Source organism: Schistocerca piceifrons, chromosome 2 (genome assembly GCF_021461385.2).
Source record: "Schistocerca piceifrons isolate TAMUIC-IGC-003096 chromosome 2, iqSchPice1.1, whole genome shotgun sequence".
In the NCBI taxonomy this organism is placed as follows: Eukaryota; Metazoa; Arthropoda; class Insecta; order Orthoptera; family Acrididae; genus Schistocerca; species Schistocerca piceifrons.
In genome coordinates, this window is record NC_060139.1 from 357,407,852 (window position 1) to 357,435,029 (window position 27,178).

Sequence of the window (27,178 nt, forward strand, 5' to 3'; positions counted from 1 at the left end):
GTCTGTACTACTCCATGCCAACCCAAATTTCTCTTATCTTGTCTGCACAGTCCTTTAGCAAAATGTGCATTGTTGGTAGTAGAATCATTCTGCAGTCAGCTGCAAATGCCAGTTCTCTAAATTGTCTAAATAGTGCCTTGTAAATAAAAAATAAAATGATTGTCTTATTGAAGCTTCTCTGTAATACTTATATGTTGATCGAACCTACTGTTAACAAGTCTAGCAGCACACCTCTGAATTGCTTTGATGTCTTCCTGACATGGTTGGGATCCCAAACACTAGCAATACTCAAAAATGGATCACACTAGTGTTCCATAAGTGGTCTCCTGTCTAGGTAAGCTATACCAAGGTTGATCATTTATCTTCTCTTCTATTGCCGTTATGTGCTCATTCCATTTCACATCACTCTATAATGTTACACCTAGATATTCAATTGATGTTACTGTGTCAAGCAGCACACTGTAATAAAGTTGCAGGATTGTTTTTCATGTCATCACAGCAAGTAGAAATTCTGTCGAAGTCATCTTGTATATTCCTGTATCCTCATACAGTCATTCAATGATGACATCTTTGTGTACACCACAGTGTAAACAGCCACAGACAGCTACTCACCCTGTCAGTCAGATAATTTATGTAGATAGAGAACAAGAACAGTTATCATGCTTCCATGGGGCACTCCTGACAATACCTGTACTTTGATTGCATTTATCTAAGTCTCTTGCACACTCACTATCGAGGAACATGTACTGCGTTCTATATTTTTAAGAAGCCTTCGAGCCACTCGTGTATCTGGAAACCTATCCTCTGTGCTCGGGTCTTTGTTAACAGTCTGCAGTGTAGCACTGTGTCAAATGCTTTCTGGTAATCTAGTAGTATGGAATCTGCATGCTGCCCTTCAGACACAGTTTGCAAGAAATCATGAGAAAAGGGCAAGCTGATTTTTGCACAAGTGATACTTTCAAAATCCATACTGATTTGTGGACAGAAGCATTTCTGTCTCAAGGAAATTTGTTATATTCAGTTAGATATGTTCAACAATTCTGCAGAAAACTGATGTTAAACACATTGGTCTGTGATTTTGCTGGCCTATTATTTTACCCATGTTATATAAATGAGTCACCTCCACTTTTCTCCAGTCAGTTGGGACTTCGCACTGTGCAAGAGATTTATGATAAATGCAACCAAAGTAAGGAGCCAATGCCATAGAGTTCTCTCTGTAAAACGGAATTTGGAATTCATCCAGATGTGCCAACATGTTCGTTTTCAAGTCTTGCAGTTGTTTCCCTTTGCCAGGGGTGCCTATTACTTTGATCCATTGGTTGACACAGCCAAGTATTTTCCTTGTTTAGTTTTCATGGATTTTTTTTCCAAGAATGATTAGTCGAGTGCTTTTTTGTATTATCTATGTATCCAAGTTTTCATAGTAGTTTCCTGGAAATCATTCTTCATTTGTTGCACTTTCAGCAGCTTCTTGGTATTGACAGCCATTGGTACCGTTTCATAACTTACTTCCTCATAGTCTCCTAGTGCGTGTTTTTCTTCTTCTGTTGTCTATATAACTTCCAAGAGCACTCTGACACCGTATTCTATATGCAAGTACTCCCTGTCCACATCACTGTGAGAGTATAATACACGATGAACTTTCAGATGTTTTCTTATTTTCTTGTCCAGCTCAGCTTATCTTCTGTTCTCAATGCTGGCGGTGTATGTTATTACAGGTATGACCCAAGCATCCATAGCCTTTGTGATACTGCTCCCATTCACTTTGCTTTACAAGCTATTTCTGATGTGTATGTAGTCTTTGATGAGCACTTTGCTTATGTTTGATGTTGTCCATTTGCATAATGTCCAGGTTTTTAAAGGCTTCAAGCTGATGGCACTTAACAGCTTATCCATTCGGCACTGCCATGCTTTCCTACAATTAAGTCTACTGTGGTGCATTTCTTCAAGTCGAATTTCATGTTACATCAGCACTGAAGATTGGAAATGTGTTGGTCAGTGATTGGATTGCAATTCCTGACTCTGCATATAGCTTGAAGTCACTCATGTATAGTCTGTGATAAACTTTCTGTGAACTTCTATCTTTTTGATAGCCCAGGTTTGTATTCTGTCAAGTTATCAATAATTGGACCGTTGCAATTATGAACACCAGTAAAGAGAGTGAGTCACTTGGAGAGATTCCTCACTTGATGTTGACCAGTCAGTTACCTATAGTTCCACAAAATATTCTGACTTCTGGTGCTCCATAACATTTTCTTTGAACTTCCTGATGATTTTGGTGACTATAAAAATTTCCAGGAACATCATGATCTACCTCGAGGCAATAAATCAAAGAGCGTTTTCTTTTGTCAATCTGCATTATATGCAGTTTAGTTTTTCAGATTTTACATTTCTGCAGAATCATTTTGTCAGTCAGGAACTGATCTATTATACAATTTCTTCGTTTGTTGCGTTTTTGCTACGTTGACAGGAAGTTTTTTTTTCTTTCAAGTGGAAGCTCTGTCAGTAGTTTAAACTCAGTGGGCTGACATGTTGTTGGCCTGTAATTCTCTGGCATTGGTGCTTTTGTTCATCCTTTTGTATTAAGTCTTTTTCCTGTCAGTAGTCATTCACAGATGTTTCTTGTCCACAGCATTGTGTTGAAGAGGCTTTAGCAGGCTAGTCAGGTATTTGAACAAAATTTCATGCAGTAGATCTTCTCGACTCTGTTGGCAGCTATTTCAGGTATTACTTGCAGCAGCAGTATTTTGTTCTTAGAAAATTTATTCTCAAAATACGTTATCCATCTGGCAGTTTTATTATAATCCTTCTTACTCTCCCAGATATCTTTTCAGAATTGGGTTACTACTACTTTTTCTGGTTCTCAACTTTTGTGTGTATTTCCCATCAGATTCAATTGAAAAGTTTAGTTTTGCCTGTACTGGATGATCCTTGCTTCATACCTTTCATTGTTTCCAGCATTTGCTATTACTTGTTGCTTCACAGTTTTCTAATGCTTTCTCAATTTTCCTCATATTTAGCCAGTACTTTTTGACCAAGTTTTATTTGGTTTTCAAGAGTTTCTATTTCCATTTTTCATGTTCTTTGGGTTATCTGCTTCTGATCTCAAGGTTTGGTTAAACTAACCCCAATTCTTGAGTTGCTGTGTCTGCTGTTCTCCAGGCAACCAGGTTCGTTTATTGGACTGACATAATCTAGGCAGTCACTAAGCCACAACTGGCATCCTGCATCAGCAGAGGCGGATTGTTTAGGCACAATTTTCAAGGTTGACAGTCATCTCCTTTCTGCATTTGATGAGACGTTTTGTCTTGCAGTCCTTGTTGTCTTTGAGTCAACATGTCAGGCATTTCATAGTCCTCTGTCTTCTTGCCATATATCCAAATTTTCATCTGATAAACTGACACTGATTAAACACCCATGGTTATTTTTTATTTGAGTCTGGACATTTTTGTTTCAATAAGTGGCACATTTAGTCCTGGTAACCATGTTTTCCTGGTTGTGATTCGCAGTAGCACATCATAACATTGCAGTTGTCTGACATACAGTATTGCTGCTCTTTCTAAATTCATTTTGTTTCTGTAGCCAACGTGTTGGACGTATGCCAATGCTCCTTGGCTCCCGGGATGGCCCTTTTATCCTGGCCAGTGGCCACATTATGGTAACATAGACTTACTTTTGGTTTATTGCTTCACTGGGGTACATTCATTTAGTGCATTCTGTCTTTCTTGCCTACTGCGACTTCTCTGTCATTGTTGAAACTGTCAGTATCTACATCTATGTCTATACTCTGCAAACCACCATTATTAGGGGTTCTTCCCAATCCATTCACAAATGGAGCACAGGAGGAATGGTTGTTTGAATGCCTCTGTGCGTGCAGTAATTACTCTAATCTCATCCTCATTATCCCTGTGTGAGTGATACGTAGGGGACTGTAGTATATTTCTAGAGTAATCATTTAAAGTCGGTTCTCGAAACTTTATTAATAGACTTTCTCAGGATAGTTTATGTCTGTCTTCAAGAGTCTTCCAGTTCAGTACCTTCAGTTGTTTGCTTTTTGCACAGTACAACTCTCAACTTCAGTGAAGGAGTTAAGCTCTTAGTCATGATAATTTGAGGAATTCAAAAACCTGCACAAAAAATTTAAGAAATATCAATTATGTTTCTACACAACTTTTTTATTTGCAAAAAGCATTTTACAACATTCTTTTCTGTAGAATCAAAAGATAATTTGATTGAATGAACACTGACATTGAGAAGATTTAATAGCAGTTGGGCGTTTTTTATGGTTTCCAGCAACAGTGCGTAAAACAAATAGTTTCTCAGATGTGTATTTTGTGAAAATGTTATTGTAGTTCTAAACGAATTTGACATCTATTTCTGCAACAACAACTTTTTGAATTGCACTTCTGTCATGAGAGTCATCTTCCCATGTTGAAGGGTCTTTGTGCAGATAAATGGTACTGATAGAAAACCTTGTGAAGGAAGTTTTTGTAATAGGTGTTACAAAAGGTGAAAAGTCAATAATTGTAAAAGAAGGAAGATCATTTTTGTGTATAATATACCTTTTCTTTCCTTTTATTCACCTTCTTCTAATTCCAAGATAACTTCAGCCATATTTACCTCGACCTTTGTTGGAACATTGTCATCAAACTAAGCTAAAGCCACAAATTCCTGGACCAAAGAACAGAGGTGATTTGAAAATTTGCAGCAGCCTTACTGATTACTGAATCAATATCCTGATAATTTATCAGTTGACTCGTGAATAGGAAATAATGATGTGATGCCTTAATAGCATCTGTTAGCAGAAACTTACTCGGACCTACATACATGCAAGAAAAATACATGTTCTTCTTAGTGAGTACTTCTCCACATCAGATAAGTGTAACTGATCTTGAAACATTACCTGAACGCTTATATGGCCTTTGTCAAATACCTAGAATGAGTTACAGGCCTGGGATGCAAAACGATATCCCATTCTTTGGAATACCACCAAGAAAGATCATTGTTAACTCCAGCAGACTTTGGCAATCATCTCACGGTTTTTTCTGCATAGAAAGTTGCTGTTCAAGAAATCTGAGAATACTTGATCATAAATCATCGGATACTTCAATGCTGTTGGTTAGGTAACCTTTCTTGTCAAGTTTTGAGCAAGTTACTCTATATTTCTTGAAAAACTCCAGGTTCAGGTTGTAAGTTGCCCCAGCTAGTGAGTTGAAACAGGTCCTCAACACCAGCTCAAGAATGTAATGACAGCAAGGGAAGTGTAAAAAAGGTCACAACTGAACAATTATTCTAAATTTATACAACTGACATTCACTCAACCTGTACTGCTTACTGTCATTCAAGCTAAGTGCCTGAAATTTATTAGCTATACCCCACTTTCTACTGCCTGGTAAACAGCCATGGCTTGAATCTTCTGCAGAAGATATTGGGATTTCAGTTGCTCCTTGCCTTCTGCTTGGCAAACAGCCATGGCTTGAATTTTCTCCAGAACATATTGGGATTTAAATTGCTCCTTGCCTTCAAAATTTATTAATATTACTAGTCTATCTACCTTTTCAACACATTTGAGCACTGGAGCAACTTTCCGTCCAGTGCAACACAAAGAATAACATGGCAGACAATCACATGTTTGGTTTTAAGTGTTCATCATTAGGCTGCAACACACTCTACATCAATAAAAGGAAGAGGCCAGTTTTACTCCATCTGGCTGCTACCACTGTCTCTATTTATTAATGTTTTACTATCAAGCAAGGTGGTGCAGTGATTAGTACACTAGACTCGCATTCTGGAGTATGATGGTTCAAATCCAGGTCCAGCCATCCTCATTTAGGTTTTCTGTGATTTCCCTAAATCGCTTCAGACAATTGCTGTGACAGTTCCTTTGAAAGGGCACAGCAGCCAATTTCCTTCCCCATCCTTCCCGAATCCGAGCTTGTGCTTCGTCTCAAATGATCTCGTTGTCGATGGGACGTTAAAGACTAATCTCCTCCTCCCTTTTCCAATGTTTTTCTATTAATACAATTGATTTTTATCATATATTACATTATTAGGATCAAATTCTTAAATAATGTTATTAGAAATAAGAATCTCTAATAATAAGACTTTATTTAATAATGCTAATAATAATAATAATAATAATAATCATAACAATATGAAAAACTGCAAAACAAAATTCACACAGCAAATTTCAGAACTTCATGGTCGATGAGGAACACCCTGCAGTTGTCAAATTCAGCTAAAATTTGGCCATATCTTTTTTTATTGATTGAAAGTTGAGAAATAAGGGTCACCCTCCCGTGCAGTGTATCTTTTGATTATGATAGTGTGTTCTATTGGCAGACTGTGCTTTTTTGTCTTATTGGTATAAATTAATGGGACCATTTCCACATAATATTTCAAATATTATTTTCTCTTCCAGTTGCCCTTAAGATAAACCGGAAAACTGACTCCATGTAACGTAGTGTTGTACAGGTAGGTCAGGCAATGATTTCTTCTGGCCAATTTTTGCACTTTTGAGTTTATACTGGTGACAGGTGTGGAGAGGAATTACAGCAGTTTGGGTTGACATTATGAACTTTGTTAGTCTTTACAAAACTCAGTTTCATTTTTCTACTTATTCCAGATGATGTGATCAATAGGTTATGATTTATTGTGTGTGAAAAGTTAAAACATTCAGCCAACATAGTTTACACTAAATGAAAATGAAAAGCATATACATTTTCCTAAAGCTGGTGACTGCACGACATCATTGGAGAGCTTTAGCATACTTGGGTGTATTGAACAAAACAACACTGCTTGCTAAAGACTGATTTTTCATCTATAATGTAGACTGCAGACTTAATTTCTCACAGTTTGTTGGCTATTGGATGTCAGACTATAAATCCAGAAGCCTAACGTTCCATCCCATTTTATGTTTTTTTCCTGTTAGTTATGAGTTTTTTCATCCTTGCCAGTGATTTATTAATGTTGAAATTGTCATGTTCTACCCTGTTTCTTAGACTACGTCAAACTGTAAGTCTCCCCTAAATGGCTGGATAAGTCATTCCAAAAGGTTAGAGGAATGTAAGGACACATACACTACCAAAGGGCTATGCATAAAAAAATACTTGTGCCTTCAGACCAATGTTCTGGTTGAGAACAGCTTTTACCTTTGCCTGTGCAATCATTACTGTATATGTGCCTACTTTGTAAAGAGTATAAAACTAATTAATCTCAAGATATAATGACTTCCTCCCCACTTCAGTGCTCTTGATTGTCTTCACTGTTTGTAAGTCCTTAGCTGAGAAAATAAATTTCAGGAAACTCACCTAGCATTGGCTACTTCACATTTTGACTGAACATTTATATCCTGCTAATGTTTGTCATGCTATAGATGCCAGTTCATTCCTTCATTCCATAGATTCCATTAAGAATGGGGACCCTCTGGGATGTGGGAGGAGTCAAGACACAAATTAAAGACTACAAAATCATAGAAACTTAATCTGCATACTATATTAACAGTAAACTCTCACTACATTGCTTAGTGCTATTCGTGCTTATGCCAGCTAAAGTTAATCAAATAAATTAGAAAGAAATCTGGTATTTGCAAAAAGAATCTGCCTCATACTAAATAGTTGCTGTCTATCTTCCATTGGTAGCTTAATGTTTACTTGATTACAGTGGTATTTTTCAGTGAAAGTAGTTATCAACATCTGTAAAAACTGTGTCTTGTGTACAGTACATTACTGCTTGTGTTGCAGCTTAACAGCATATAGTGATACTTGCCTAGTAGTTAATGTGACTTTTAATTTCTTGAATACAGATATTAAGAAAAAGTGGCTAATGAGGTTTGGTGTGTGCCTCCCCCCCCCCCCCCGCCCCCCCCCCCCCCCCCCCCGCCCCGTCGGAGGTTTGAGTCCTCCCTTGGGCATGTGTGTGTCGGTTGCCCTTAGCGTAAGTTAGTTTAAGTAAGTGTGTAAGCCCAGGGACCGATGACCCCTGCAGTTTGGTCCCATAGGACTTACCACCAAATGAGGTTTGGTTTTATGTTTCTTCTGAAGTTGTTGGGATTCACACTTTGTTTCATTATATTCTTGTGATTTTATTTTGCATTAGAATATGTTACTCCACACTGAGCTATCAACAAGCAGGCAAATTCTACATAAAAATTGTTTGATTCTTGTATTATGATTATGTATTATCACAATTGAACTAAAACTAATTTTTATTAAGATGAAAGAAATGTATTGAGAAGTGAGTGTAACATTTTCAAAATCTTTATAAGCTTTTCTGCAATATGTATGGATTTTGTGAAATTTACTTTCTGCTTGTGGTACTGAATAAATACTTTATTTACTGTAGGTTTACTGCCCCAGAAGATAAATCTACAATCAAATAAATAGAAAAAAATGTGCGAAACAAAACAACCATTTTATCTGTTAAGTCTAGACAATCAGAGTTGGTTCTAAGGGGAAAACGTGCTGGACTAAGCTTCTGATTACTTTACCTATGTATGGACACCATTTAAACCTGTTATCCAACTGGACCCCCAAGTAGTTTTACACAGGATATTTAATTTGTCTTTTGCCATTAAATTCTACTTCTGGTGTCAGCATGTAAGTTTTGCTTGTCAGAAATTACATTATGTCAGTGTTTGTTAGCTTAAGAAATTGTTAGCTGTGAACTGTTTGTATGCCTGTCCAGCTTACATCTAAACCATGCTTGGTAAGGGTGAGTTTGGACCTTCGATTAGTATTCTTGTGTCATCAGCAAACATTACAGATTTTGTACCACCTTTTTAAGCCATTGGAAGGTAATTTATGTAGATTAAGCACAAGAGTGGGCATGGTACTAATACTTCCTTTTTTCTGTTAATTTATTTACAGCATGCTCCATTGCAGTATATGTATGTGTGTAGAGTAGTGTAGTGTAGTGTAGTGTTTGTGTTGGATGGTGATGAAAGAAGGGAGAGGCTGAAACCTGGTGCTGGCACAAGCCTCCTCCTCATGAATAGCACCAAGGGTGCCGCCAAGCTTAATGTCAATGGACAGATCACAATTGACAGTGTCACATGCCCTCACTACATGAGACACTGCAGAGAGGTTTGGTATTTAAACCAGGACATTGGAGCAAAGTGATCAGGAACTTAACACCACAACCTCTCCTCTCCTTGCTGGGCAAATAATGGCAGTGAAAATTTTTTCCACCTCCAGAATTTGAACCAGCTTACTCTCAGGTCCAGCACCACTGCACGAGCATGTGTTACCAACCTCAGCCACGGGGACGGGTCTACTGATAGAAGTGGGACTGAAACTTTTATGTTCCTTATTCTGTGTGTAGTTTTGCACCTGTGACAGCCTATCAGATAAGCACCATCTTTTCAAGGAGGATGCCAAATCACTTTAGTTTATCAAGCAGATCAACACAATTGAAGACTTTGTCAGTGTCACAGAATATGTCAACAAGGTATTTTTCCCTTGTTTAATTTTCTGGTTTAAGAATTGTTTTATTGCTTCCTCTGTGGAGAGTCAGTTAATTACATTGTAGAGAAAATGTATCATCTTTACTCATTTCAAAACGAACTAGACAGTGAGCTCTGACTATTCCTCAAGCACCAGCACTTCAGCAAGCTCTTTCATTCAGACCACATGTCTAACAATTTTGTATTCGTTCCATAGGAGACTTTATCAGTTGTAAATTAGTTCGCAGGTGGTGTATATAATCTTACCAGATTCATCAAACTGGAACTAATACAGTTGTCACATTTTGCATGTGTCACATTAATTATTTTAAGAGAGACAACCTATATCATAAAGCATAGTTTTTTTGTTGTAGTCTTAAGGTAAAATAGACGCTCAAGCCGCCCAGTCTCCATGACAAGGTGACCACTGCAAACTCGCGTCCTTCGCGAGTGTGCCCATGGTATGCATGCTAACCAGTATCACGGTAGCGCACATATGAAGGCTATCTGATTAAAATGCTTCGCATGAGTACTGACCGCGTTGCGTGCAGCTAAGCAATACGTAGTTGCTTGCGAGATATAACCACGCAATGCCCGTATTATTATCACCACAAGCTAAGCAATCCATTTCACGTTGACTGAACTCGTATTCTAGTTACACTGCATGACGAACATCAATGTGTTGTACCTTACCGTAATGGTGGAAACGGCTACTTTTATTTGGCATATGAATATTATGTCTTTGTTTGAAAGGGGGCGATACGCAATAATATTTAAGAGAAAGTGTGAATTTTTGGGCGAGTGTCAATTTTCAGGAATTATACGTAGAAGTCGGACCATAAATAGGAGAAACATTTCCTCTGCACAGATAAAACTATAACATTGTTCTATTTGTAGGCGGATTTTCGTTATTTTTTGATCAGTGAGTTCATCGGTGTAATGTCACGTGCAAGACGCTACCATCGAGCTTACCGTTGTAGCTATTCCGATGGAGAGAGCATGGGTGTAAATCTTGAATGTTTATTGTTACATCGTATGTCAATACTAACGAATACTCCCCGTGTTCGACAATTAAAGAGTTTGTAAAGTAACTGCAGTAGTAGCTGCAATACATGCGAGGCTTTGGTGGACCATAGTTGTCACGTCAACGTACCGTCACAGCTACATTACGCGGTAAGTGCCTTTCACCAGCGAAGAAAGGCAACTACGTAGTCGCTTGCCAATACAGCACTGTCGCGTTCAGTTGCCACGCGATTAGAGGATAATACTTAGTAAACTGCAAGTGAACGCTCGATGTAAAGCCGTTCACAATAAATGAACAGTGAATTGTATTGTACATTTTAACAGAAAATGAAAAATCGCTGCTTTCGATGCTGCTATTATAGTCGTCTATCTTAAATCAGCGCCGCTTCTGTATCTACATCTACATACAAACTCCGTTTCCATGTACGGTGCGTGGCGGAGGGTACTATAGTCGTTTGCCTTACTGTCCCATTCGCAGAGTGAGGGAAAAACAACTATCTATATGCCTCCGTGCGAGTCCTAATTTCTCTTATCTGGGTGGTCCTTGCACGAAATGTGCGTTTGCGGCAGTAGGATCGTTCTGCAATCAATTCCAAATACCGTTTTTCTAAATTTTCTCAGCAGCCGTCCACAAAAAGAATTTCGTCTCCCCTCCACTTCCCACCAGGGATTCCAGTTCGAGTTAACGAAGCATCTCCGTAATACGTGATCGAAGCTACTGGTGACATATCTACCATCCCGCCTCTGAATTGCTTCGATGTCTTCCTCTGATCCGATATGGTGGGGATCCCAAACACTCGAGCAATACTCAAGAATGGGTCGCACTGGTGTCCTATATGCTCCCTCCTTTAAAAATTAACCACAGCTTTCTAAAACTCTCCCCATAAACTGAAGTCGGCTATTCGCCCTCCCCACTGCAATTCACACATGCTTGTTCCATTTCCTATCGCTCTGGAAGGTTAGACCTAGATATTTAATCGCTGTAACTGTAAAACTGCACCTACTAATGCCATGTTTTAACATTACGGATTCGTTTTTCCTACATATCCGCATTAACTTACATTTTTCTACATTTAGATATGAGATGCCCTGCTGTCCCATTATTCCACAAAACTTTATCTTTCGTTGAATAGTAATTTGGTTTATCTTTTGCTAAACAATAATATCATCAGCAGATTGCTGCTCAACCTGTCTGCCAGACCATTTATGTACGTAGAGAATAATAGCGGTCTTATCACACTTCCCTGGCGCATTCCTGACGATACCCTTCTCTCTGATGAACACTAGTCGTCTAGGATAATGTTCTGGTTCCTATTACGTACGATATCTTCGGGCCACTCACATATCTGGGAACCTATTCCGTATGCTCGTATCTTCATTAATCGTCGGCAGTAGGGCACCGTGTTAAACGCTTTTCAGAAATGGAATATGGAATCTGCCTGTTGCCCTCCATCCATAATTCGCAGGAAATCATGTGAGAATAGAGCAAGCCGAATTTCGCAAGGACGGTGCTTTCGAAAAACGTGCTGGTTTGTGGAAAAAAAAGCTCTACCGCCTCAAGAAAATTTATTAAATTCAAACTGAGAAAATATTCAAGAGCTCTGCAGCAAACCGATGTAAATTATATCTGTTCTTTTACCCGTCTTATATACGGAAGTCACTTGCGCTTTTCTCCAGTCGCTTGGGACTTTGCGCATAGCGAGCGATTCGCGATCAATGCAATCTAAGTAAGGGGCCAATGCTGCAGCGTGCTGTCTACCTTATTTTCATCTCTTCCGGTTGTCTCCGCCAGGGATGCCTATTACTATGTCCTCCATTCGGGAGTCTGCGATATTCAAACGACGGTATGTACGATCCAACCACGTGATCGATTTATTAAACGCGAAAAACTTCGAGCTAATAGATAAGCTCTTTGTGCATACCGGTAAATTTTTCAAGTTTGTGTACATGAGTCAAGTCCTCCAGTCCTCCACACATTTTGACGATTGGGGAACACATTCCAGAGCGGAGCAGCACAACAGTAAATTATTGTTTATCTTTTAATTCTTGTTCTTCTTTGCTAAGTTGTTCTCGTCAAATCCGCAAATAAGTTCTGTGCCGATGAATTCGCAGTGCTACACAGGCAACCACAGAAGTTTAATTTTGTTGACCTTGTGACCTGAAGTGCGTTCAGGCGCGTTCCTTTAGGCCAGTTTTAGTAAATTTCTCACATGATGTGGGATTAGATGGAAGCTCTGCATCCTAGCTTTCATCCATTCAATAACAGAATCATTTCCTCCTTTCATAGGTGGGTTTCGTGATCTTGGATTTATACTCGTGTGTTATGGAGCGTTGTCTGAAACAATCGCAGGACTGTTTGATAATTTTTCGAGACCGCTCCTAAATCGCCGTGCATCTCAGAATGATAATTTGCACATTCTTTGTGTCCCGTAAAACATAAGCCAGCATTTTGCACTAAACCATTTTCTTTGCCAATGTGAAACATTATAATTCTCTTTCCAAAATCGTGTTGTGTTTGAATTCCTTCTTTCCGGCCATTCCACTGCTGAACACGTCTGTGCTAATCGTATACATTGTCTGATGCATAAGAAATTTTTCGTTCCTACCATCAAACTTTATGGAACAATTTGCATCACACCAACTCTCATCAATGTAATAAATTGTCTATCCAGTGTTTCGCCGGTGTTTTATTTCCCGCAAGAACTCCTCTCTTTTTTTCCTGTTACTCATTTATTTTCCATCAGCAAAGGTTCTTTTGTTGAACTTTTTTAATCTGAAGCCCAGGTTCCGAATAGTCCGCCAAATAGTGTTCTCTCATATCAGGTAAGTCTTCCACTTCTCTTAAAAACCATTTCCAATACGGCTGTTGGGAACTGCTTTTCCACACAGAAGTCGTACATTTTCCATCTTATGACTCTATGTGTAATGTTGTCCAACGCAAACTTCAGTCGACTGCCAGAGCGTGTGTGTGTGTGTGTGTGTGTGTGTGTGTGTGTGTGTGTGTGTGTGTGTGTGTGTGTGTGTGTGCCGGCCGGGGTGGCCGAGCGGTTCTAGGCGCTACAGTCTGAAACCGCGCGACCGCTACGGTCGCAGGTTCGAATCCTGCCTCGGGCATGGATGTGTGTGATGTCCTTAGCTTAGTTAGGTTTTAAGTAGTTCTAAGTTCTAGGGGACTGATGACCTCAGAAGTTAAGTTCCATAGTGCTCAGAGCTATTTGTGTGTGTGTGTGTGTGTGTGTGTGTGTGTGTGTACGTACGTGTACGAGACATTAAGTTTCATAATTCGGTTCAAAGTGATTTCACCAATGCCGAGAAGTCAGAATTTGTCTTTAATGTCTTTGATACGAAACTGCACGCGCCCTGTCCTTTTTGAGGCCTCAAAGTAAGCTTGTGCGCTGATCACCATGGACTTCTCACACATTCGTGAATGATGCTTGGTTTCACACAAGTACAAGGCAACTAATTATGTTACGAGGAATGTGTCACATGAATACACAACACCGAATGGGAGCACGATTGCTTCCTATCTGACGGTAAGCCACTACGTAAACATGGCAACAATGAAGAGGAAGTACAGTTCGGGGGTTAGGCAACATTACATTCGCGAGCACGAGGCGCTTAAGGACGTAAAGGCAAACAAGTTATAGATGTGATATTAACGCTTTATGTGTCCGCCCTCGGTAGCTGAATGGTCAGCGTGACGGATTGCCAATCCTCTGGGCCTGGGTTCGATTCCCAGCTGGGTCGGGGAATTTTCTCCGCCCAGGGACTGGGCTGTCATCATCATCCTCATCGACTGCAGGTCGCCGAAGTGGCGTCAAATGGAAAGACAGGCAACCGGCGAACGGTCCGCCCGACGGGGGGCCCTAGCCATACGAATAAATAAATAAATAAACGCTTTATGTAGATTTATGTGCATAAAACACAACAGCTATGAAAGGCACAACAGAGCTTGAATTCACACTCTTTGGCTTGTTAATATGTATCACCAGTAGGCGAACTGCGACAATCTGTACCCATCATTATTAGGACAAAACGACTAATTGGATAGCAAAGAAAATTTTTCCTGTAAGTAGAGAATGTTTTCATCTGGTAAAAATGGAATTTTTCTCCTAATTATACTGTGACTTCTATGACTCCTCAAAGTTGACACTTTACAAAAAGTGCTCGAGAAGGTACGATTTCACCAAGTATTACCGCGTATCTCGCCCTTTTCAAGTAATATGTTATATTCACACACCAACTAAAAGCAGACATTTCCACAATACCGACAAGATACAACACATCGACGTTCGTCGTGCGATGTAACTAAAATATGAGCTCAGTCAGTGGTGAATCATTATGAAATGGGTATGTCCCAGCCATTATTAATAGCTAAGGTACCTTTTTAAATCGATATATCAGCTTTAAAATCAAACGGAGATTAATATTGTGTCGAAGACTTCATTACTTAATAGTTCTGACACGAAGAACCAGCGCAAACCAACATGTAATTAACGTCGTTAGTGCTAAGTGCCGACTTCAGTCGCGCAAAGCTGCCAGGTATGACGCGCGATTCCCTTATACGATAGACACGAGGACAGAGTTGTGCTAACGAGGTAGGAGAGATGAGCGTAATTGGATATATACAGTCCTTCCAGCGGACAATAGATACCGAGAAATACTGACAGGATTGCTGTTTAAGGTCGCCTACTGGCTCCTTATGTGGAAAGCAGTTTACTGTGTAAGTGTAGCGCATCTGGAATTTTTTTTAAAAATTTACATAGCGGTTCCATCGGTGAAAGGCAAGAGTTGGAGCACTTATTCTTCAAGGCGCACCAATTCAGATAGTTTGTGACTGCACTAGCAGTTTATCGCTGTATCAAGTGATGGACCTGATGAGCCAAAATGGGTCACGTAATACTTGGCAGTAATGTGACCTTGCAAATTAGCGCTAAGGCCCATGGAATACCACGATGTGGCTCCCCATTTCATCATCGAACCCCCTCCATGTTTCACTCTTGGGACGAAAACTCGGCCATAAGTTGGAAAAAAAATGTGAAACCAGACTCATCCGACCAAATGACTTCCTTCCATTGCTTTGTAGGTGCAGGTTATGTGGCTTTGACACTACGTTTATGCGTTACGGGCACTTGCATCACTGATGAGTGTTTTTGGAATTCCAACTCGCGCTGCAATTTCCTGCCTCTGGAGCCTCTTCGGTTTTATTTACTGGCAGGCTTCGAGAGTGCGATATTCATTTCTGTGGTGACCTTTACATCTGTCGTCGTCTTATTTTTTGTCACAATCCTCTTCAATTATCGTCTGTCACGCTCACTCGACACACACTTTCGTCAACATTGTGACTTAGCTGATAATGGTATTCTGCTCTCTGTGTATGCGGTATAATCGTCTAAATCTTCGATATGCCGCCTCTTGAAACACCGAAAAACCAACCGTAGGCCTACAAGCACCAACAATTTGCTCACTTTCCTATTCACTTAACTCCGACATAATGCACTTACAACTACTCAAAACACTGTCCTGATTACGGCTGATTCTTGCAGCGTCTCGAGGACACTGCACAGGTGCTGTTCGTTGTCAAATGTGACAGCACAACCTGCAGACGTGGCTAGCATCTGTATTTATGTTGAAGCATAAATTTCTCGTGGCGCTTCCATATTTTTGGCCAGTCCCTGTACCTTTTACTTTTTATCTGATAATATTCCTAACCGTTAGGTTCCTACAATTGTTAAGAAAATTAAACTTTTTTTCTAGCTTTTACACTCAAAAGAGTCTATGGCAGCAAATAATAAACTCAAATTACAAAAAAAGTAGGAACTTATAATGTCTGTTAATGTGTTGAGAAAGCTTAGCTACAAAGACTAAAGCTACACAAACAAGAGCGTGCCCACGAACTGGACTCAGAGGAAATCATAGTTTCGTGGTAGACGAAGAGGCTTGAAACAAAACACAATTTCTTATAAAACGAACCTCAAAACTTGAGAAGAAATGTGTTTGTTATTCATTAAATATAATAGATAATCTACTACCTACAATTTACCCGACGGGAAAGTATAGTTTGTAGGAGATTTGTACGTATTGTAGAAGTAGTAAGAAGTAGTAGTAGTAGTAGTAGTTATGCGTTGAGGCGGTTAGTTCAGATACATGTAAATACTTTCTGGATTAAGAATTGTAGTAGTTCTTGACACTAGCTGGTAACGTGTTGAGAGAAAAAAAGATCGGTAATTGAAGGAAGCTCTTAGAACCCAGAGTATCTGTATTTTACTGATGCAGGAAGAACAGCGGCGAACGGCGAAATAGTTTTGAGATTTCACTGCAAATGGCCCTAGGTACACTTGCTACCACTCAGTGACCATTACATGTTCTGGTCCTGGGTTTCTTCAAGCTGATTCTGAATTGATAAGTCTGTTATATGAGGTGGAACAGGATGCCAGTTTGGAAAAAAAGCAAATGTTGTGAAATAAATGAAGTCTACTGTCTGCGCCGGCCAGTGTGGCCGTGCGGTTCTAGGCGCTTCAGCCTGGAACCGCGCGACCGCTACGGTCGCAGGTTCGAATCCTGCCTCGGGCATGGATGTGTGTGATGTCTTTAGGTTAGTTAGGTTTCAGTAGATCTAAGTTCTAGGGGACTGATGACCTCAGATGTTAAGTTCCATAGTGCTCAGAGCCATTTGAACCATCTACTGTCTGCTTGATCCGTGGGATTGTATTGTTTATACAGTTTTTGAAAGTAGTCAAAAAATTGGAATTCTGCACCGCCATAAAATTCTTTCGGGAAGCTTATCGCCAATGGAGATCTATCTAAAGCTGAAATAGGGAGTCTTCCCTTTATTTTCAACTGTTAAGATATGATCGACTGAATTCAAACGTGGCAGTACTACGCTTGAAGATGAGGGATGTCCCAAAACTGCAGTCACAGTCATAGGAGGTGCACAATATTGTATTGTACGATCGGTGATCGAAGATGTAAGGAAACAGTTGACCCCTTGAGCCATGTCAGTTGAGAAGAAGGAGTTTGGTACTTTTTAAGCTTTTTAAGTGAAGAATTAACTCTGATGAGACATTAGCAAAAGGGCTTGTTATAGACAAATGTGATAAAGAATTCTTCGGCAGTGTTTGGATGGTAGGAAAAACAACTGATTTTGTACTCCGATTTGTTACCAGTGAGACACGAGTCCACCGTCTCGCGCCAGAAGTAAAACAGAAATCTAAGTAATAGGTGGGAGCTATCGGTCCCGCAGCGTTAAAGGCAAAGTCCATTCATGTGCCAGAAAAGTCATGGCTACATTTTTCTGGGATGTAAATGGGTTTCTTTTCATTGATTCCTGTATAAGTAGCAAAAGCCACATCGTCTTTGTGCTACAGTAGCAGCTGCAGCCTTCCACTCGCACACCCACGTGGAATCTATAGTGCCGTCCCTCGCGTGACCGGAAGGGTCAGTGTTACGCAACCGTAGAGCTGCCGGACTAACAATGAGTGGAAGTGTGAAAGCAGGTGTGAGTGTCCGTCAACGTCAAAGAGTGCAGTATCAGCGTGAAGTGAACTATAACTGGTCTCCAGAAAATGAGGCCGTCATACTGTGTTCTACCACCTTGTATCATCACGCTGCTACGACAGTGATGAATGTGTGAAACAAATAGAACAGAGCTGCGTACTGTAACGAGCAAATGTGGACCACGCAGTGTGATGATGGTATTAACGGACATACAGATCCGTCAACAGTGTTGCTTGGCAGCAGATCACTGCAGTGAAACGAGAACCGCCTGCGACGACATGTCGATCTTGTGTCCTGTGAGCTACACCGGTACCGCACATTTCATGAAGGAAAAATGAATACTTCGAAATCGATTGAGCAGATAAAAAAAGTACTTATTTTCCTCTGGAAAGTTCTCATCAGCTGACGTTCCCATCATCACAAGAATATGACACTTAAACCATTGGGTTAGTTAGCTTCCATTAACTAGAATCCACAAACGCCTCACCCTGAAATAGGTATGTGAGCTCTGTAACTGGTGTGTTGAGTGGGAAAACATAACATTTCTGAACAAGTTTCGCTTCAGCATGTCCTGTGATGACAGCCATATACTTGATAGAGGCTACTTGATGATAACAGACTGGCAGCTTGTGTTGTCGAGAGGCACACCGGACTAACAGCAAATGTAATTGATGGCATGGGGCGCCATTTGATACAAATTAGATTTCGACTTCTAAGTGTTACGGGTAATCTGAGTAGCAGGGGCAAGGAAAGAACGAGATTACCTCCAAATGACTTTTGAGGTCATATTACAGCTAAGACAATTTTGCATGTTATATTTCGTTGACAGCAACATCAGCACTGAGGCCATACTGGGAATCACATGCCAAGGCCAAGGAGGGGATGTGAGAACCCTCCCACATCCCTGCAGTCCTACAAATTGCATGAAGCACCCCCAACCCCGCGTGCCCCCACTCTGTATTTGTGGGAGCGACAGTCAACTGCATTTCGCATCAAAGTCATATTTCGATGACAACAGCATCAGCACTTCCTTATCATTCCAGGAAACACATACCAAGACCAAGGAGCGTAAGCAACAGGGAATCATGTCGTATCAGCATCGTCACTACCTTATCTCCAAGGACATACCAGAAATCATGACATCAGTGGCAGCACATCCAGCCACATGCCAAGGGTATGTAGGTGGAGGGAAAGGGAAGCCCCCGTGCCTCGAGCACCCCAACTTGGCAAGCAAGTAAAGTATCTGCAATGCCGAAAATTTTGGCAAGTGACTCCCAAAAATTCGTTTATGGACTGGCTCACCATTGGTAATTTTTTTCTTTATTATTTCATCCTCCTCGCCCCATGTGGGTGGGAATGAGCTGTAAGAGGATACAATTTGCCACTTTTCAGCCACACGAGAGTAAAACATAGTATAAAAATTGGACATGACAGTTGACAAAAATGAATGCTTTGGACAATAAAAAGACACACAGTCACTTGCATAACTTAAAATATAAAGGACTGATTTGTTGATTAATTAAAATATAGACACAGATGAATGGAAAATGAGTGTTGCTCACGAATATATGAAAACAGAGGAAGAGTTGGGTAAGTTAAAAGGTAAAAGGCTGATGTGTTGACTGATTAAAATAGATGCATATATGAGTGAAGTGATGAGTGGATGTAGACTGCCTGGGATAAGGATATGATGGGAAAGTAGCATTCAGGGTAGTGCATAGGAGGGTGATGCTGTTGATGTACATTTGCAGGAGGAATTTCGGAAGATTGAAGAGGGATGTAGTTCTGAACCAAGACTTAAACGATGTGGGTGGAGAAGAGTGGAAGGGAGGGAGCCCTGATGAGGGGAGGATGGTAGGGATCTCCTAGATACGATTGGAAGGTGTATGTCAGGATGGATTTAATGATCTGGTGGTAAGTGGGGGGCGGGGGGGGGGGGGGGGGGCAGACTAGGGGGCGTGTACTGTCGAGTTCAGAGGTAACATAGGATATTTGGAGGTGATCAAGATGGAAGAGTAGGGCGCGAAATTTTATAAGTTGGTAGAGTATGTGGGTGGGGGAAGGTAAGCAGATCCGAAAGGCTTGGCAGAGTGCAAGGCAGTCCAGTATCTGTAGGGCATGGTAAAAGGAGGGAAGAGTGGAAGTCCATGGCACATCTGTGTTGTAGAGGATGGATCAGGTCAGGGATTTATAGGTATGGAGGATTGTGGGAGGGTGCAATCCTCACATTCAGCTGATTAATAGTTTTAGTAATTTTATACTATTGTGAGCTTTCTGTTGAATGTTTAATAGTTGGGGCTTCCACGTTAGTCAGTGATCAAGTGTTGCACAGGACAGCCGCATGTTCTAGGGTGTCTTGTCATGGTCCGAGCAGTTCCCCCCGTCGGAAGTTCGAGTCCTCCCTCGGGCATGGGTGTGTGTGTTGTCCATAGCGTAAGTTAGTTTAAGTTAGATTAAGTAGTGTGTAAGCTTAGGGACCAATGACCTAAGCAGTTTGGTCGCATAAAATCTTACCACAAATTTACAAAATTCAGTGATCAAGTGTTTGTCCGCGGTGTTTTAGAGTGATAAATGGTAAAGTAAAAGGTGTGGGTGGTTTGGCCTACAATTATTGCATGGGTTTTGGTGTGGTTGGTTTTGAGGAGCCACTGGTTGCACCAGGAGTTTAATTGAGATGGAGCTGGAGGGATCGTTGAGACTTCTGGAGGGCAAGGAATGTGGTGTCATTGGCATACTGGAGGATATGAATAGGAGGGGGGGGGCTTTGGCACATCAGCAACGTAGAGGACTTTCAGTAGAGGTGAGAGGACATATCCTTGGGGCACACCTGCAGTGAGATGGAGCTCTCTCTCTCTCTCTCTCTCTCTCTCTCTCTCTCTCTCTCTCTCTCTCTCTCTCTCTCTTTTTTCTTGTTTTTTTTTCTAGGGCTGTACCTCCAGAGGAGGTTGGTCCCTCAAGTGTAGGGGGTCAGGCTGCTTATGGGGGACACCATTTATTTATATAAAATGGGGAACCATTTTTTGTCTTTTGGGAGCCTTTGTGCACTCTTTGTCAGTCCTTTAGGCCCTCATACCTGGTATTCGTAAGGAGATTTTTCTCCTGTTTTTGAATTTTACAATTAGAATCTAAGTTACTAGTAGCACTGATCTTGATATCTGAAGTATTCGAAACTGTTAGTCGTAATTTAGAATAACCAGAGTACTTTTATTGTATGCCATTGTGCTGGTTGAATTGTAGCCAAACCTTGAAGTTGGTCGCGTGTAGGTCTTAGCCTTTGAATCTTGTCTAAAATGTTTCTTGTAGTGTGGATGATATGCATATCAACTGTTGGCATAGCAAGTTCTGTGTGAATTTGATTTGTGCTAGTAGACCATGGAGCGTTTAAGAATAATTCGGACATCTGTTTTGTAATATTTGTAAAGGTCTTCTGTTTGATTTGGATGTGATTCCCCATGACGAGCAGCCACAGAGCATCATGGGTTGTATTATGGCTTTATAAATGTGGAGTTTGGTGCGTTGGTGCATGTCCTTGCTTGCGAGTAACGGATGGATAGTGTGGATTGCTCTTGAGATTCGGCGTCTTTTGTCTTCGATGTTGTGTTTGAATATCATCTTGCTGTCATTGGTTACTCCTAAATACTTTACTGTTGTGGTCCATTGTAGTTGTCTTCCGTAAAGTTCTATACGGTCATGGAGTAGTGGTCGACGGCGAGTGAACATGATTGTGGTTGTCTTTTCTGGGTTTATCTTGATTTTATTAAGTTTTGCCCATTTCTCAGTGTTATTGACTTGCTGCTGTAGTCTGGTTATTGTTGTACTAATTCGTCGGTGTGTGGCCAGCAGTGCGGTGTCTTCAGCAAATTGGGCGATGATGAAGTTTTCGGTCGCGGGAATGTCATTAACGTAAACTGTAAATATTGCCGGAAAGAGGACCGAGCCCTGTGGAATGCCTTCTTGTAACACTTTAATTTCTGATCGTCTGCCGTCGACTTGAACAAAACATCTTCTGTCCTGTAGCTAGCTGTCGATGATTTTAATGCAGCAATCTGGTATGATTGTGTCTTCTCTAAGTTTTGCGATCAGGCTGTCTTTCCAAACTTCGTCATAGGCCTTTTCTACATCGAGGAAAACTGCAGCTGTGTATCTTGAGTAGTTAATATTATTTGTAATGTACTCTGTTATTCTGAGAAGTTGTAATTCCGCGGAGAGTGTTTCGTGGAATGCAAACTGTTCTAATTATTTTGCTTTCTAGGAGTGCTTGTCTTATACTTGGGAGAAGGACTCGTTCGAGGATTTTTGACATAGTGGGAAGCAGGCTGATGGGTCTGTAATTTTCAGGCTTTTTAAAGTCTTTTTCAGGTTTAGTAATTGGTAGGTTTTTTGAAATTTTCCAGGCTTCAGGGAAGTAGTGGATTAACAAGCAGGCGTTGATGATTCTTGCAAACAGGACAACAGGTTTTCTTGGTAGGTTTTTAAGTTGTAGGTTGGATATAAGGTCCGGTCCAGGAGCAGAATTTGTGCCGAGTCTGTTTATGATTCTCTTGACTTCTGCGGGTGCGGTGAGTTACGTTTGGTCGCGGGGTGGTGTCTCACTTATGCTTTGAACTATGGCCATGATATGTTGCTCAAACTGAATGATGTCTTGCTGTGGGTGTTCTTGTGGTGCGATCGTATTTTGTTGTTCGTAGGTTGTTGCAAATAGTTCCACCTGACGTAGTGAGTCGAATACAATGTTTTTGTTCCTTAGGAGGAGCGGTTTGTGTGTTCTATTGCCTCTGAGGTTTCTAATTAATTTCCAGTCGTCCCTATTTCGGAGTTGGTGTACGCTTATTTTGTCTTCCCATACTTCTGCTCTCCATTCTAGTACGTGCCAGTGAATTTCTTTTGTAAGTCTATTTACTTCTCTTTTATCTTGCGGGTTTAGTATGTGGAGCCATCTGCGTCTTGCGGTGTTCTTTAAGTATTTTAGATCTTGAATGAGAAGCGGAAGAGTGTGGAAGTTTGATTGTTGGAATATGACCTTTGCGGATGCTTTTCAGTACGCTGTTTTAATTTTATCGGTCAGTGTGCCTATTGCTTCTTCTATCTTTTGGTGAGATTTAAGATCTAGTGTGGGCCGGATGTTATTATTGAGCCATCTCTGATGCTGGTCCCAGTTTACTGTAGTTTTGTGGCGTGGTTGAGGAGATTCTACGGCATTACTTCTATGTCAAATTACAGGAAAATGGTCGGAAGTGAGCTCTTGTATTGTTCGTAGGTGGAGGTCGGGATCCAGGTTTTTGGTAATAAATATATCCAGGACATCAGGTTGGTGGCGATGGTTGAAAAGGATGTGGGTAAAATCTTCTGGAGCGGTTATGACAGCATGTAGCCGTCCTTCTAGGTTGTGAAATAGGTTTCCGTATGCATTGTTTCTGCGTGCATTCCATGAGGTGTTTTTAGCGTTTAGGTCCCCGCCAGTTAAGATGCGATTATGATTATCGAATATTTGTAGCAGGTCGTTTTCATCGAAGGCTGCCCTGGGGCTGAGATATGCAGCCACAAGGGTGACTTTACCTTGTGATTTTTCTATCATCACTATCGTAGCTTCCAATGATGTCATTTGCGGTGTAAATTCCGGATTGTGGCGGATGTGAGAACGGATAAAAATGGCTGTTCCACCTTCCTGTCAGTTTGTACGGTCGGAACGGTGCCAGATCATTTTGCGTCGTTTGAATGTTTCAGTAGGCCGTAAGTGTGTCTCTGTTACGAAAAATACATCAATTTTATGATTTTCGACTAATTCGTTTAGGAGGTCTCTTTTATTTTTCAATCCAGCGGCGTTAAAATTGCAAAAACTTAGGTTTTATCGTCTTGTCGGTCTAATTTCCATTAGTGTTGCCAAAGAATGTCATTACACCTTCGAAAACCGACATAATTTTAAATAGTAGATTCGAAGCTGTGGTGAATTGGTGGATTTTTGACGTAATGATCGATATAATATTTGACCATTGAAATCTGTTCCATATGTTTTTGATTTGATTTATGAAGTCAAAGAAGGCTGCGGGTCCTCACGTTGATTGGTTTGTGGCGGAGTTTTGAGTTTGCTGTGGCTGGGTGCCTGATGTTGTATCTTCATTGGTTTGCAAGTTTGCCCAGGTTTTCCTTCCCTTGCGGTGAGCTTCAGCGTGTGTGGGCATTGGAGTGTTCTTTATGCTCGGGTGGGTGGTTGAAGTTACTGTGTGGTGGTCTGTGGATGTTGGATGTGATATGCTCGGATTGCGTTCTGAAATTCTTCGCAACCTCTAAAGAAAGCGGGGTGACCATCTTTGTTGCAGTTTACGCAGTGAGGGGTAGCGTTTCTTGCTAGTCTGCAATCTCTTGCTCTGTGATCTGCTCCGCATCGGACGCAGCGGGTTGGCATGGAGTAATAGTTTGCTGTGTGGAAAAATCGTTCACGCTTTTTACACTGAGGCGGTCCGTCTTTGTTTTGCTACGATTCAATTGTGACTTTCGTATCGAATAGATAGTGCACATGGTAGATGGCATCGTTCTCTGGTTTTCTATCTAGAGCAACGCAGAAAACGTCCATGGGGCGTAACTCCTTTGTTTGTATATTGATGAACGGTATGTGGGTGGAAATTTAGAAATCTGAAGTCTTGTTCTAATTCTGTCTCTGTGACTGTTTCAGGTAGGCCTTTAATCACAACTTTGAAGTGTCTGTCGCTTTGTGGTTTATGGGTAAAATTGTTAATATTGTGGTGTCGGAAAAAATCCAATGCAGTTCTTTGATCTTTAAGTGATTCGAAGCGGTATTTAATAGTTTTTTCTTTGTAGATTGCGTTTATGGGTCCTTCCACGTGCTTCTTTAAGGCTGCAGTTAGTGTTAGGTAATGGCCTTCATACCGGATAGTGATTGGTGGTATGCGTGGTTTCCTCAGGTACTGCTTGAGGTGGATGGGACGATGTTGGTGGTGGTTGAGTTGCTGCAGGAGTTCCGGTAGTGTCAGTTTGTTGTACATGAGCTGTTAGGGGGTCAAACCGTTTCTCTGTATAGACGTTGAATTGTTTATGAGGTGCAGTGTCATCTCCAGAATTTTTTCGTTTTACTGTTTTGAAATTCCCCTTCACCCTCGTCCTGTTCCATTCCTTCGACTTCTGTCGATTCCTGTTCGGATGAGTGATAGTACCGGGAAAGATTGTCATCTTCGTCTGTTTGATTGTTGTCCTCGTTGATTGTAATATGTTCGCTTTCATGATGTGGTGTGCTGTGATTGGTCGACTTGTTGTCTCGGTTAGCTGCCATGTCAGAGTCCTGTTGTCTCATGTGTAGTTTTTTAATCTGTTGTCGTAGCGCCGTCTCGACGCTTATTTCGGATGTAGTGATGGGGTTTGGCTCAGACCTACACGCGGTTTCTGTCTCATCCCTGCTCTTTAGCCTTTGTCTTGAAGAACGCGAACGTACAGCGCGCGGGTGGCCGGCCTCCTCTCGGTCGGGCACCCGCGTCTGAGGCCCTGGCTCTTCTTCTTGCCCTTTTCTATCCATTTCCTACTCCCAGCTAGTCTGGGATGTCTCGCCCGATTTCCTGATACGTCCTAGCTCCCTAGATCACGACAATTTTGCTATACGCGCGCACGGAGGCAAAGTGTGAGCCACCCTCCATGCGCGCACACACACAGCGCAAGCTGCTCGGAGACCGATGGCAGTGAGATGGAAGATATGGGAGTTGGTATTGTTGATGGTGATATAAGATGGGCAATTAGAGAGAGAGGACGCAATGAGGCGTAAATAATTTGCGGTAAGTGCACAAGTCGAGCTTGAAGAGCAGGCCAGAATGTCATGCATGGTCATAAACTTTTCTGAGATCAAGAAAGACAAAATGGCAGATTTTCAGTTGTTGATTTGATGGAATACATCTCCTCAACGTTTGGCAATGTAATTTTGAAACACCGTGCATAGACAGGGTGGTTCTTATTAACGTTTAAAAAAGCTTGAAGCGACATATTTGATGCTGAGACAAGAAATTTAATACAGGACACGTGGGGCCACAAATACAAGGAAATACCCCAAAAGGGATGACAAATGTTGAACATGTGATATCACCAGATGACGTGCCTCATTGAACATGCAGCAGTGGAGCCTATTGCTCTGTTACACATGATCATCCCAGCCCAAATCAAGTGTTCACATCAGTGTGGCTCACGTGCGCCAGTTTAGTAGGATCGATTAGCTCAACCGCTGCACCGTCGCTGAAGTACGTCATCTGGTGACATCACGTGTCAACATTTGCCATCCACTTTCGAGGTTATATCCTGATATTTGCAGCACTAAATGTCTTATATTAAATTACTTGTCTCAGAGTCATTTACGTCGCTTTGGGTTTTTTAAAATGTTAATAAGAATTATCCTTTGTGCGCGCGCGCGCGTTTGTATGTGTGTGTGTGTGTGTGTGTGTGTGTGTGTGTGTGAGAGAGAGAGAGAGAGAGAGAGAGAGAGAGAGAGAGAGAGAGAGAGAGGGGGGGGGGGGGGGGGGGGGGGAGGGAGAAATAAATACATACATCCAAGATGGTTACACGACCATTTACGATCTGCAACTGTTGTGAATTGGACTCACGGTACGCACTGCCGCAAAACATGCAACTGCATTGGAATTGGAGAACTGATGACTCAGCACAGCAATACCGTACTTGCTGCGACCTGCTGGTGCAACCTGAGAGACAGTGCGGAACCGCAAGGCTCTTTTTGGTATTAGCCAAGACTGAGAACTTGACAACTGATGACTGAGCTCTTTGCCTGCTGGGACCTGTTGGTGCAACTAGAGAACAAGTGGGTCTCCCTGTTAGCAGCAACAACTGTGCCGTGTCTGCTGCAGACATGAACGCCAAGAATCGAGTTCACTTTGTAGATGTGTATTATGCTTAGCTCAGACGCTGAGAGCTATCTGGGGCCGCTATCGCGTGAAAATGCACATGGTCGGCTGTGGCATGAACTAGACTAGTTGTTTCTGCAAAATACGATCATGTAGTCCGACAATAAATAATTTCTTTTTCTGAACAGAACTTTGTATTTATTTATTCAATGCCGATTTCCCACCTTCTCACTTACAGACTATAGGTAAGTATTCAACATAACAACGAGTATTAATGTAATGTAATGTCGTCTGTGCTTATCTCGAAGAATCGGAGAAATAATTTTCGAGACATTGTCAATATGATGATAAAAGCGCCAGCAGTCGA